This window comes from Oreochromis niloticus, linkage group LG6, assembly GCF_001858045.2.
Source record: "Oreochromis niloticus isolate F11D_XX linkage group LG6, O_niloticus_UMD_NMBU, whole genome shotgun sequence".
Lineage (NCBI taxonomy): Eukaryota > Metazoa > Chordata > Actinopteri > Cichliformes > Cichlidae > Oreochromis > Oreochromis niloticus.
The window spans coordinates 1,268,566-1,284,196 of record NC_031971.2 but is presented as its reverse complement, the minus strand read 5'-3'; positions in this window follow the sequence as shown (position 1 = coordinate 1,284,196).

Genomic DNA, 15,631 nt, shown 5'->3' with positions numbered 1-15,631 from the left:
TCTCAGAGACAAATAAACACCCAGCTCCTGTTTTTGTGTAGCTGACAGCTGGTAACTGTGCAGGGGCGGATCTAGCAAAGCTTTTGCCAGGGGGCCAGGTAGGGCATTAACAGGGAAAGGGGGACACAAAGATATACTTTTCTTTCTTACTCTCGTATAAAATATTTAGCTTTTATTAAATAGTTATCTGCATCTTACAACCAAAGTTTGTATAATAATACACAAGTTTGGCTGTAGACCATTGTTAATCATTTACTGTGTAAAATAACAAAAAACAAAAAGTAAATGCAAAAGTGCATAAATATTTATTTTACTTGTTTGATGTGTGTGGCGGGGCGTGGTCTGCAGTGCCGCTGCAGGGGAGGTGGACCCACGGGCGTAAAGTCTGTGCTCTTTCGGCTGTTTTTTGGGTGTGTGTCGGGCTGTCAGTTGAAAAGCTACAGCCGGCTGTGTGGGTACACCAAGCATGTGTGAAAAGTGGTCCATAACGTAATGCTTCAAAGAGTGTTCATGCAAACATTGTCGGGTCTGCCGTGGTACAATGGGACTTCTGCTCATGAACCTGTGTGCACAGCATCTGCAAATCGGGGCTGTGCAAAGTCACTTCATCTTTACCCAAAACTGTAAGCTGTCATCTGTGAGGCGCGAGCGGTGTTTGTTTTTACCATAGTTCACGGTGGAGAATGGCTGCTCTTCTGAGTTTTGCTCTCTGTAGCCGTATGAATGTCAAACTACACTGATTCGCAGCGGCATAGGCACACATAAAATTTCTTCTGAAATTTTCGCTTTCTAGTTATTATTATTATTATTCTCCAGTTTCCGCCTGAAATTTTGCAGCGAATCTCGCCCCGCAGTTTTGAGACAAGCTTCATATATGTTACCTCATTTTGTGCGGCCGGATCTGGAATGGTGTGCTATGACTTTTGGTCTTTGTGAATTTTATAGTTTTTTAAATATTAATATTTTAGTGAAAATTTTCCCGCGCTCCTCTGCCGAACAGCTTTGACATTAGGGTTACATATGTTAGATCATTTTGTGCGGCTGGAGCTGGACTATTATGTCATGACTTTTGGTGTTCATGAGTTTTATAGTTTTTTAAATATTAATATTTTAGTGCAAATTTAGGCCAATTCATCTTTTGGCGCCAAATAAACAGACTTCATTTGTGGTGTGTTGGCTCTCTCTAGTGGTATGCCGGGAGTGGTACAGCCTGTGTACCCTTATTTGGATTACCGTAATGATGACAATTTCAACGGTGCGCACAGCGTCGCTGCTTTCAGGAGCCATTGGAATTTTTAAGGTTGCGCAAATCATTCAAAGTTACGGTAATGCTTGGTGGAAAACTCAATATCCCACAATTCATAGCACGCCTCTACAGAGTGAACAATGGCGGCCACCACTTCGTTTTATATGTCTTTTATTCGTGTTTCTAGGTCACAAAATAAGCTTTTAAGATATTTTCAGGCGAGAATGTAGGTGTGTAAACTTCAAATATCTGCTTGTTTTATCAAGACATCCCATATTTAACGACAGTGCTCTGACTACGTCGGTCCTGCCTGACAGCTAGCCGGCTACCTAGCTAGCTGCCGCACTTGGCTGCAAATGGATAGCGAGGGGACTCTCTCTCTCTCTCCTTTCACCTCCCCGGTCTCTCGCAAATGCTCGCATAGAATCGGAGTTACAGCTGGATGTGGAAAAAATAACTGAGTTGTTTGGTGGTGGAGCTACAACAGAGGGCAGCTACCCACCGGTGTGTGACAGAAAGGACATGCCGCCAACGAGACATATGAGGCCGGGCAGGCGATTGCTAACGCGGTGGTCAATCATGGATCAGGGAAAGCGAAGGCAGGAGCGTGAGGTGAACTGAATTTCAGGTAAGAAGTTATGAACTGCACTCTATTTGGGTCAGATATAAACAGAGTTTAGGTGTAGTTTATTTAGCAGCAGTTCTCTTATGTGTTGCTGATAGCCGGCTAGCTAGCTAGCGCCGCTAGCATAGTTAGCTCGCGCCGCTAGCAACCCTTCGTGAAAAAGCACCCAGTCTTGGCTTATATTGAAGCGGGTGAAACTCGTGTCAGCACCCGGTCGCTCTCTATTTGGGTCAGATATAAACCGAGTTTAGGTGTAGTTTATTTAGCAGCAGTTCTCTTATGTGTTGCTGATAGCCGGCTAGCTAGCTAGCGCCGCTAGCATAGTTAGCTCGCGCCGCTAGCAACCCTTCGTGAAAAAGCACCCAGGCTTGGCTTATATTGAGGCGGGTGAAACTCGTGTCAGCACCCGGTCGCTCTCTATTTGGGTCAGATATAAACCGAGTTTAGGTGTAATTTATTTTCGTTGACCTTTTACAATCGTAATGCCACGGGTGTTTATATACAGCTGTGTGCGCACTAAGTTACTGACGTTGGACTTTATTTTATTGATTAGGGTTAGTTCATAGAGTTGCCGTGCCGTACAAACGGAATCGTCCCACATTCAGAGAAAACATTATGATTTATTCTGTCGTTACGAAGCCTCCCCTGTCATTCTCTCGCGTGTTGAAACGTCAATCATGAAACTGATCAATGATCGGCTGTTCGCTCTTATTTATCGCGCTAAACAACAGCAGCACGTTTAAGCTTGATCAGCTGTTGTTAGAATTCTTTTGATTTTAATTTCTAGTATCAGCTGATGTTTGCTGGAGCATGAAGATGAAATCAGGAGATGTCCTTACTGAATCATCAGAGCTGAACTGGTGATGGAGAAACAGGTTTACACTTTAGGTGACATGAATGAGTTGAAGGGAAGTTATGAGTTGTTTCTGAGAGACAAAGACCAAGCTCCTTTTTTGTGTAGCTGACAGCTGGTAACTGTGCAGGGGCGGATCTAGCAAAGCTTTTGGGGGGGAGCTAGGGCATTAACAGAGAAAGGTGGACACAAAGATATACTTTTCTTTCTTACTCTCATATAAAATATTTAGCTTTTATTAAATAGTTATCTGAATCTCACAACCAAAGTTTGTATAATAATACACAGGATTGGCTGTAGACCATTGTTCATAATTCAGAACACTGTGTAAAAATAACAAAAAACAAAAAGTGAATGCATGTGTGAAAAGTGGTCTATAATGTAATGCTTCAAAGTGTGTTCATGCAAACATTGTCGGGTCTGCCGTGGTACAATGGGACTTCTGCTCATGAACCTGTGTGCACAGCGTCTGCAAATCGGCGCTGTACAAAGTAACTTCATCTTTACACAAAACTGTAAGCTGTCATCTGTGAAGCGTGAGCGGTGTTTGTTTTTACCATAGTTCATGGTGGAGAATGGCTGCTCTTCTGAGTTTTGCTCTCTGTAGCCGTATGAATGGCAAACTACAGTGATTAGCAGCGGCATAGGCACACATAAAATTTCTTCTGAAATTTTCGCTTTCTAGTTATTATTATTATTATTATTATTATTATTATTATTCAGGCAAAAGAAGGGCCTTTTTGAAACCTTTAACATGCTCGAAAACTCTTGGAATTTTGCACACATGCCAGGTCTGGTGAAAAATTTTGTTTTTTAATGGTTTTACATATGAGTACTGGGAAATGGCTCTGTAGCGCCACCTATGCCTCTTTAAATGCAGCCCTACGAACACATCGTTTTAGCTACATGTATGAAATTTGGCACACATGTGTATCATGCCAAGACGAACAAAAAAGTCAATGGGACCATTGACGCAAACCCAACAGGAAGTCCGCCATTTGGAAGTGAAGGTGACATTTTGGCTCTAATTTTACCATTTCCATGCCTCAAACTTTTGCGAACTCCTCATTGGAATTTCATCGTACAAGCTTCATATTTGGTCAGTGTCAACTACACACCTGGGCCATGTTAAATTGCGGAGCTTTTGAGTTTTCGGGATACGGTGAGGCCGTGGCGCCACGGCGAATTTTGATGACTCGCCATGAAAATCTTATTGCCTCTCATTCTGTCATACATTGTCCGACCTTGACCAAAGTGGACACATATGGTAAGGCTCCACCCCTGAACATATTTCAACTGCCATATTTGACATCAGGGACAGCGCCACCTAGTGGGAACAGGAAATGTCATGTTTTACACTTTGGGGTACAGTATTGTAATGGGTGACATCTGCAGCCTCAAATTTCTCCAGGAAAGCCTTAAGGAGTTGGTCTTGGGTTACAGAGAAACCTGTGAGTTTTCGCTGAAGGGTGTGACCCCAGCAGCATGGCGAACATTGAGGTCTCGCCATGAAGAAACAAATTAGTGTAACTCAATGAAATCCAATCTGATCAGTACCAGATTTTACAGGGATGATGTCAGACCCGCCCTGAACAGATTGATATGCCCATTGTCAGGAATACGTAGAGCGCCACCTAGTGGCACCAGGAAATGTCATGTCTTTCATTTTGTTGTACTGATTTTCACAGGTTCATCGTGGCCACCTCAAAAGCGGTGAATATCACCATCAGTCCCTCTTGATGCTTCAGTGAGAAAATTGTGACTATAAACTGAATGGCGCACCCTGGTGGCAACGCAGTTCACCATGAAAGATGAAGTGGATTTTGAGGGGCTTGAAAAGTTTAAAAAGTCTTGAAATTTGGCGCACACCTCTGATGTGATGAGGGATTTCTTTTTATATGTTCCTTTTCCTTGAACAGCGCAAAATGGCTCCACAGCGCCCCCTACAAAATTTCAAAACATCAGCCCCTGCTCTGTGTTTTATTTACAAGTCTGAAACCTGGTAAGCTTATGGAGGATATCAAGATGTACAAAAAAGTCTCTTGGAGCAATATCCCAAATCCAACAGGAAGTCAGCCATTTTAAAATGAATGTGTAATTTTAGCCACTTTTTCGCCTCTTTTCAGGCCTCATACTTTGACGAACTCCTCCAAGGGATTTCATCAGATTAACCCGATCACCTGTGTGTGGAATCTAAAGACCTTTGTGATGTTAAATTGCGAAGCTTTTTACGTTCAGGGAAACGGGGTGGCCATGTCGGCACGTGGAGTTTCAATCCCTCGCCAAAAAGCAGTAATCTGCTGTCACTCAAAAACACAATGTCCAATCTCTCCCAAAGTTCGCAGGCGTGATGAGACTCAAGGTCGGAAATGTTTGTTATCCCATTTGTCAGTAATGGTTAGAGCGCTACCTAGTGGGACGACTATAATAATGATTGAATGAGATGAATCGTTAGCTGGTGGTTCTAGGCATGAATTCCATCAATGTGACATCAGATCGGACGTGCTGGTTGTAGGTGTTGGGCGTGGCCCGACGTGCCGGGGTGCGAGGGCCCTCATAACGCTGCTTGCAGCTTTAATTATTATTATTATTATTATTATTATTATTATTATTATTATTCAGGCAAAAGAAGGGCCTTTTTGAGGGCTTTAACATGCTCGAAAACTCTTGGAATTTTGCACACATGCCAGGTCTGGTGAAAAATTTTGTATTTTAATGGTTTTACATATGAGCACTGGGAAATGGCTCTGTAGCGCCACCTATGCCTTGTTAAATGCAGCCCTACGAACACATCGTTTGAGCTACATGTATGAAATCTGGCACACATGTGTATCATCCCAAGACGAACAAAAAAGTCTGTGGGACCATATGACGCAAACCCAACAGGAAGTCCGCAATTTAGAGGTGAATGTGACATTTTGGCTCTAATTTTGCCATTTCCATGCCTCGAACTTTTTCGAACTCCTCATTGGGATTTGGTCGTCTAAACTTCATCTTTGGTCAGTGTCAACTACACACCTGGGCCATGTTAAATTGCGGAGCTTTTGAGTTTTCGCGATACTGTGAGGCCGTGGCGCCACGGCGAATTTGATGACTCGCCATGAAAATCGTATTGCCTCTCATTCCCTCATACATGTTCCGACCTGGACCAAAGAGCACACATATGATAAGGCTCCACCCCTGAACATATTTCAACTGCCATATTTGACATCAGGGACAGCGCCACCTAGTGGGAACAGGAAATGTCATGTTTTACACTTTGGGGTACAGTATTGTAATGGGTGACATCTGCAGCCTCAAATTTCTCCAGGAAAGCCTTAAGGAGTTGGTCTTGGGTTACAGAGAAAACTGTGAGTTTTCGCTGAAGGGTGTGACCCCAGCAGCATGGCGAACATTGAGGTCTCGCCATGAAGAAACAAATTAGTGTAACTCAATGCAATCCAATCTGATCAGTACCAGATTTTACAGGGATGATGTCAGACCCGCCCTGAACAGATTGATATGCCCATTGTCAGGAATACGTAGAGCGCCACCTAGTGGCACCAGGAAATGTCATGTCTTTCATTTTGTTGTACTGATTTTCACAGGTTCATCGTGGCCACCTCAAAAGCGGTGAATATCACCATCAGTCCCTGTTGATGCTTCAGTGAGAAAATTGTGACTATAAACTGAACGGCGCACCCTGGTGGCAACGCAGTTCACCATGAAAGATGAAGTGGCTTTTGAGGGGCTTGAAAAGTTTAAAAAGTCTTGAAATTTGGCGCACACCTCTGATGTGATGAGGGATTTCTTTTTATATGTTCCTTTTCCTTGAACAGCGCAAAATGGCTCCACAGCGCCCCCTACAAAATTTCAAAACAACAGCCCCTGCTCTGTGTTTTATGTATGAGTTTGAAACCTGGCAAGCTTATTGGAGATATCAAGATGTACAAAAAAGTCTCTTGGAGCAATATCCCAAATCCAACAGGAAGTCAGCCATTTTAAAATTAATGTGTAAATTTGGCGACATTTTCCCCTCTTTTCAGGCCTCATACTTTGACGAACTCCTCCAAGGGATTTCATTAGATTTACGCGATCTCCTGTGTGTGGAATCTAAAGACCTTTGTGATGTTAAATTGCGAAGCTTTTTACGTTCAGGGAAACGGGGTGGTCATGGCGGCACGTGGAGTTTCAATCACTCGCCAAAAAGCAGTAACCTGCTGTCGCTCAAAAACACAATGTCCAATCTCTCCCAAAGGTCGCAGGCGTGATGAGACTCGAGCTCGGAAATGTTTGTTATGCCATTTGTCAGTAATGGTTAGAGCGCCACCTAGTGGGACGACTATAATAATGGTTGAATGAGATGAAATTTTAGCTGGTGGTTAAATGCATGAATTCCATCAATGTGACATCAGATCGGAAGCGCTGGTTTTAGGTGTTGGGCTTGGCTAGACGCGCCGGGGGTGCGAGGGCCCTCATATCGCTGCTTGCAGCTTTAATTATTATTATTATTATTTTTTACCGAAATGAATTGCCTTTTTGAGGGCTTTAACATGCTCAAAAACTCATGAAATTTTGCACACATGCCAGGTCTGGTGAAAAATTTTGTATTTTAATGGTTTTACATATGAGCATTTGGAAATGGCTCTGTAGCGCCACCTATGCCTTGTTAAATGCAGCCCTACGAACACATCGTTTTAGCTACATGTATGAAATTTGGCACACATGTGTATCATGCCAAGACGAACAAAAAAGTCTGTGGACCATTGACGCAAACCCAACAGGAAGTCCGCCATTTGGAAATGAAGGTGACATTTTGGCTCTAATTTTGCCATTTCCATGCCTCGAACTTTTGCGAACTCCTCATTGGAATTTCATCGTACAAGCTTCATATTTGGTCAGTGTCAACTACACACCTGGGCCATGTTAAATTGCGGAGCTTTTGAGTTTTCGGGATACGGTGAGGCCGTGGCGCCACGGCGAATTTCGATGACTCGCCATGAAAATCTTATTGCCTCTCGTTCTGTCATACATTGTCCGACCTTGACCAAAGTGGACACATATGATAAGGCTCCACCCTGAACATATTTCAACTGCCATATTTGACATCAGGTACAGCGCCACCTAGTGGGAACAGGAAATGTCATGTTTTACACTTTGGGGTACAGTATTGTAATGGGTGACATCTGCAGCCTCAAATTTCTCCAGGAAAGCCTTAAGGAGTTGGTCTTGGGTTACAGAGAAAACTGTGAGTTTTCGCTGAAGGGTGTGACCCCAGCAGCATGGCGAACATTGATGTCTCGCCATGAAGAAACAAATTAGTGTAACTCAATGAAATCCAATCTGATCAGTACCAGATTTTACAGGGATGATGTCAGACACGCCCTTAACCGATTGATATGCCCATTGTCAGGAATACGTAGAGCGCCACCTAGTGGCACCAGGAAATGTCATGTCTTTCAATTTGTTGTACTGATTTTCACAGGTTCATCGTGGCCACCTCAAAAGCGGTGAGTATCACCATCAGTCCCTCTTGATGCTTCAGTGAGAAAATTGTGACTATAAACTGAACGGCGCACCCTGGTGGCAACGCAGTTCACCATGAAAGATGAAGTGGCTTTTGAGGGGCATGAAAAGTTTAAAAAGTCTTGAAATTTGGCGCACACCTCTAATGTGATGAGGGATTTCTTTTTATATGTTCATTTTCCTTGAACAGCGCAAAATGGCTCCACAGCGCCCCCTACAAAATTCAAAACAACAGCCCCTGCTCTGTGTTTTATGTATGAGTTTGAAACCTGGCAAGCTTATTGGAGATATCAAGATGTACAAAAAAGTCTCTTGGAGCAATATCCCAAATCCAACAGGAAGTCAGCCATTTTAAAATTAATGTGTAAATTTGGCGACATTTTCCCCTCTTTTCAGGCCTCATACTTTGACGAACTCCTCCAAGGGATTTCATTCGATTTACGCGATCTCCTGTGTGTGGAATCTAAAGACCTTTGTGATGTTAAATTGCGAAGCTTTTTACGTTCAGGGAAACGGGGTGGTCATGGCGGCACGTGGAGTTTCAATCACTCGCCAAAAAGCAGTAACCTGCTGTCGCTCAAAAACACAATGTCCAATCTCTCCCAAAGGTCGCAGGCGTGATGAGACTCGAGCTCGGAAATGTTTGTTATGCCATTTGTCAGCAATGGTTAGAGCGCCACCTAGTGGGACGACTATAATAATGGTTGAATGAGATGAAATTTTAGCTGGTGGTTAAATGCATGAATTCCATCAATGTGACATCAGATCGGAAGCGCTGGTTTTAGGTGTTGGGCTTGGCTCGACGCGCCGGGGGTGCGAGGGCCCTCATATCGCTGCTTGCAGCTTTAATTAGGGCCGAGCACCGAGAGTGCGAAGGCCTATTGTATCTGCTCCGTTTCTTATTATTATTATTATTATTATTATTATTATTATTATTCAGGCAAAACAAGGGCCTTTTGAGGGCCTAAACATGCTCAAAAACTCATGAAATTTTGCACACATGCCAGGTCTGGTGAAAAATTTTGTATTTTAATGGTTTTACACATGAGCATTTGGAAATGGGTCTGTAGCGCCACCTATGCCTTGATAAATGCAGCCCTACGAACACATGGTTTGAGCTACATGTATGAAAGTTGGCACACATGTGTATCATGCCAAGACGAACAAAAAAGTCATGGGACCATTGACGCAAACCCAAAGGAAGTCCGCCATTTGAAGTGAAGGTGACATTTTGGATCTAATTTTGCCATTTCCATGCCTCGAACTTTTCGAACTCCTCTTGGATTTGTCGTATAAGCTTCATATTTGGTCAGTGTCAACTACACACCTGGGCCATGTTAAATTGCGGAGCTTTTGAGTTTTCGTGATACGGTGAAGCGGCGCCGCCATGGCGAATTTCGATGACTCGCCATGAAAATCTTATTGCCTCTCATTCTGTCATACATGTCCACCTGGACCAAAGAGCAGACTTATGATAAGGCTCCACCCCTGAACATATTTCAACTGCCATATTTGACACCAGGGACAGCGCCACCTAGTGGAACAGGAAATGTCATGTTTTACACTTTGGGTACAGTATTGTGATCGGTGACATCTGCAGCCTCAAATTTCTCAGGAAAGCCTTAAGGAGTTGGTCTTGGTTAGAGTGAAAACTGTGATTTTCGTCAGAGGGTGTGACCCCTGCAGCATGGCGAACTTGATGTCTCGCCATGAAGAAACAAATTAGTGTAACTCAATGAAATCCAGTCTGATCAGTACCAGATTTACAGGGATGATGTCAGACCCGCCCTGAACAGATTGATGTGCCCATTGTCAGGAATACGTAGAGCGCCACCTAGTGGCAACAGGAAATGTCATGTCTTATTTTGTTGTACTGATTTTCACAGGTCATCGTGGCCACCTCAAAAGCGGTGAATATCACCATCAGTCCCTCTGATGCTTCAGTGAGAAAATTGTGACTTAAACTGAACGGCGCACCCTGGTGGCAACGCGTTCACCATGAAGATGAAGTGGCTTTTGAGGGGTTGAAAGTTTAAAAGTCTTGAAATTTGGCCACACCTCCAATGTGATGAGGCTTTGGTTATGTATCATTTTCTTGAACAGCGCAAAATGGCTCCACAGCGCCCCCTACAAAATTTCAAAACATCAGCCCCTGCTCTGTGTTTTATGTATGAGTTGAAACCTGGTAAGCTTATGGAGATATCAAGATGTACAAAAAAGTCTCTTGGAGCAATATCCCAATCCAACAGGAAGTCAGCCATTTTAAAATTAATGTGTAATTTTGGCGACATTTTCCCTCTTTTCAGGCCTCATACTTTGACGAACTCCTCCAAGGGATTTCATCATTTACGCGATCTCCTGTGTGTGGAATCTAAAGACCTTTGTGATGTTAAATTGCGAAGCTTTTTACGTTCAGGGAAACGGGGTGGTCATGGCGGCACGTGGAGTTTCAATCACTCGCCAAAAAGCAGTAATCTGCTGTCACTCAAAAACACAATGTCCAATCTCTCCCAAAGGTCGCAGGCGTGATGAGACTCGAGCTCGGAAATGTTTGTTATGCCATTTGTCAGTAATGGTTAGAGCGCCACCTAGTGGGACGACTATAATAATGTTGAATGAGATGAAATTTAGCTGGTGGTTAAATGCATGAATTCCATCAATGTGACATCAGATCGGACGGCTGGTTTAGGTGTTGGGCGTGGCTCGACGTGCCGGGGTGCGAGGGCCCTCATATCGCTGCTTGCAGCTTTAATTAGGGCCCGAGCACGAGTGCGAAGGCCCTATTGTATCTGCTCTGTTTTTATTATTATTATTATTATTATTATTATTATTATTATTATTATTATTTTCATTGAAATGAATGGCCTTTTGAGGGCTAACATGCTCGAAAACTCATGAAATTTTGCACACATGCCAGGTCTGGTGAAAATTTTGTATTTAATGGTTTACATATGAGCATGGGAAATGGCTCTGTAGCGCCACCTATGCTTGTTAAATGCAGCCCTACGAACATCGTTTAGCTACATGTATGAAATCGGCACACATGTGTATCATGCCAAGACGACAAAAAGTCAGTGGCCATTGACGCAAACCCAACAGGAAGTCCGCCATTTGGAAGTGAAGGTGACATTTTGGCTCTAATTTTGCCATTTCCATGCCTCGAACTTTTGCGAACTCCTCATTGGAATTTCATCGTACAAGCTTCATATTTGGTCAGTGTCAACTACACACCTGGGCCATGTTAAATTGCGGAGCTTTTGAGTTTTCGGGTTACTGTGAGGCCGTGGCGCCACGGCGAATTTCGATGACTCGCCATGAAATCTTATTGCCTCTCGTTCTGTCATACATTGTCCGACCTTGACCAAAGTGGACACATATGATAAGGCTCCACCCCTGAACATATTTCAACTGCCATATTTGACACCAGGACAGCGCCACCTAGTGGGAACAGGAAATGTCATGTTTTACACTTTGGGGTACAGTATTGTAATGGGTGACATCTGCAGCCTCAAATTTCTCCAGGAAAGCCTTAAGGAGTTGGTCTTGGGTTACAGAGAAAACTGTGAGTTTTCGCTGAAGGGTGTGACCCCAGCAGCATGGCGAACATTGAGGTCTCGCCATGAAGAAACAAATTAGTGTAACTCAATGAAATCCAATCTGATCAGTACCAGATTTTACAGGGATGATGTCAGACCCGCCCTGAACAGATTGATATGCCCATTGTCAGGAATACGTAGAGCGCCACCTAGTGGCACCAGGAAATGTCATGTCTTTCATTTTGTTGTACTGATTTTCACAGGTTCATCGTGGCCACCTCAAAAGCGGTGAATATCACCATCAGTCCCTCTTGATGCTTCAGTGAGAAAATTGTGACTATAAACTGAACGGCGCACCCTGGTGGCAGCGCAGTTCACCATGAAAGATGAAGTGGCTTTTGAGGTGGGCTTGAAAGTTTAAAAAGTCTTGAATTTGGCGCACACCTCTAATGTGATGAGGGATTTCTTTTATATGTCATTTTCCTTGAACAGCGCAAAATGGCTCCACAGCGCCCCTACAAAATTTCAAAACAACAGCCCCTGCTCTGTGTTTTATGTATGAGTTTGAAACCTGGCAAGCTTATTGGAGATATCAAGATGTACAAAAAAGTCTCTTGGAGCAATATCCCAAATCCAACAGGAAGTCAGCCATTTTAAAATTAATGTGTAATTTGGCGACATTTTCCCTCTTTTCAGGCCTCATACTTTGACGAACTCCTCCAAGGGATTTCATTAGATTACGCGATCTCCTGTGTGTGGAATCTAAAGACCTTTGTGATGTTAAATTGCGAAGCTTTTTACGTTCAGGGAAACGGGTGGTCATGGCGGCACGTGGAGTTTCAATCACTCGCCAAAAAGCAGTAACTGCTGTCGCTCAAAAACACAATGTCCAATCTCTCCCAAAGTCGCAGGCGTGATGAGACTCGAGCTCGGAAATGTTTGTTATGCCATTTGTCAGTAATGGTTAGAGCGCCACCTAGTGGGACGACTATAATAATGGTTGAATGAGATGAAATTTTAGCTGGTGGTTAAATGCATGAATTCCATCAATGTGACATCAGATCGGAAGCGCTGGTTTTAGGTGTTGGGCTTGGCTCGACGCGCCGGGGTGCGAGGGCCCTCATATCGCTGCTTGCAGCTTTAATTATTATTATTATTATTATTTCATTTGAAATGAATGGCCTTTTTGAGGGCTTTAACATGCTCAAAACTCATGAAATTTTGCACACATGCCAGGTCTGGTGAAAAATTTTGTATTTTAATGGTTTTACATATGAGCACTGGGAAATGGCTCTGTAGCGCCACCTATGCCTTGTTAAATGCAGCCCTACGAACACATCGTTTTAGCTACATGTATGAATTTGGCACACTGTGTATCATGCCAAGACGAACAAAAAAGTCAGTGGACCATTGACGCAAACCCAACAGGAAGTCCGCCATTTGGAAGTGAAGGTGACATTTTGGCTCTAATTTTGCCATTTCCATGCCTCGAACTTTTGCGAACTCCTCATTGGAATTTCATTGTAAGCTTCATATTTGGTCAGTCTCAACTACACACCTGGCCATGTTAAATTGCGGAGCTTTTGAGTTTTGGGATACGGTGAGGCCGTGGCGCCACGGTGAATTTCGATGACTCGCCATGAAAATCTATTGCCTCTCATTCTGTCATACATTGTCCATCTGACCAAAGGCACAATATGATAAGGCTCCACCACTGAACATATTTCAACTGCCATATTTGACATCAGGACAGCGCCACCTAGTGGGAACAGGAAGTGTCATGTTTTACACTTTGGGTACAGTATTGTAATGGGTGACATCTGCAGCCTCAAATTTCTCCAGGAAAGCCTTAAGGAGTTGGTCTTGGGTTACAGAGAAAACTGTGAGTTTTCGCTGAAGGGTGTGACCCCAGCAGCATGGCGAACATTGAGGTCTCGCCATGAAGAAACAAATTAGTGTAACTCAATGAAATCCAATCTGATCAGTACCAATTTACAGGGATGATGTCAGACCCGCCCTGAACAGATTGATTGCCCATTGTCAGGAATACGTAGAGCGCCACTAGTGGCACCAGGAAATGTCATGTCTTTCATTTGTTGTACTGATTTTCACAGGTTCATCGTGGCCACCTCAAAAGCGGTGAATATCACCATCAGTCCCTCTTGATGCTTCAGTGAGAAAATTGTGACTATAAACTGAACGGCGCACCCTGGTGGCAGCGCAGTTCACCATGAAAGATGAAGTGGCTTTTGAGGGCTTGGAAAGTTTAAAAGTCTTGAAATTTGGCCACACCTCAATGTGATGAGGTTTCTTTTATAGTCATTTTCCTTGAATAGGCAAAATGGCTCCACAGCGCCCCCTACAAAATTTCAAAACAACAGCCCCTGCTCTGTGTTTTATGTATCAGTTTGAAACCTGGTAAGCTTATGGAGATATCAGATGTACAAAAAAGTCTCTTGGAGCAATATCCCAAATCCAACAGGAAGTCAGCATTTTAAAATTAATGTGTAATTTGGCGACATTTTCCCCTCCTTTCAGGCCTCATACTTTGACGAACTCCTCCAAGGATTTCATCATATTACCATTCTCCAGTGTGTGGAATCTAAAGACCTTTGTGATGTTAAATTGTGAAGCTTTTTACATTCAGGTAAACGGGAGGTCATGGCGGCACGTGGAGTTTCAATCATTCGCCAAAAAGCAGTAATCTGCTGTCACTCAAAAACACAATGTCCAATCTCTCCCAAAGGTCGCAGGCGTGATGAGACTCGACCTCGGAAATGTTTGTTATGCCATTTGTCATTAATGGTTAGAGCGCCACCTAGTGGGACGACTATAATCATGATTGAATGAGATGAAATGTTAGCTGGTGGTTAAATGCATGAATTCCATCAATGTGACATCAGATCGGACGTGCTGGTTTTAGGTGTTGGGCGTGGCTCGATGCGTGGGGTGCGAGGGCCCTCATAACGCTGCTTGCAGCTTTAATTATTATTATTATTATTATTATTATTATTATTATTATTATTATTATTTCGGCAAATGAATCGGCCTTTTGAGGGCCTAACATGCTCGAAAACTCATGAAATTTTGCAGACGCGTCAGGTCTGGTGAAAATTTACGTATTTTATGTCCGTAGACATGTCCAGGGAAATTGGCTCAGTTGCGCCACCTAGAAAATGAGAACGCGAGCCCCCGAGATGGTATGACCTACATGTATAAAACTCGGAACACATATCTAACGTTCGGAGACGCACATAAAAGTCTATTATGGCCATGTCCTAAACCCAACAGGAAGTCCGCCATTTGGAAGTGAAGGTGACATTTTGGCTCTAATTTTGCCATTTCCATGCCTCGAACTTTTGCGAACTCCTCATTGGAATTTCATCGTACAAGCTTCATATTTGGTCAGTGTCAACTACACACCTGGGCCATGTTAAATTGCGGAGCTTTTGAGTTTTCGGGTTACTGTGAGGCCGTGGCGCCACGGCGAATTTCGATGACTCGCCATGAAAATCTTATTGCCTCTCGTTCTGTCATACATTGTCCGACCTTGACCAAAGTGGACACATATGATAAGGCTCCACCCCTGAACATATTTCAACTGCCATATTTGACTCCAGGACAGCGCCACCTAGGGGAACAGGAAATGTCATGTTTTACACTTTGGGGTACAGTATTGTAATGGGTGACATCTGCAGCCTCAAATTTCTCCAGGAAAGCCTTAATGAGTTGGTCTTGGGTTACAGAGAAAACTGTGAGTTTTCGCTGAAGGGTGTGACCCCAGCAGCATGGCGAACATTGAGGTCTCGCCATGAAGAAACAAATTAGTGTAACTCAATGAAATCCAATCTGATCAGTACCAGATT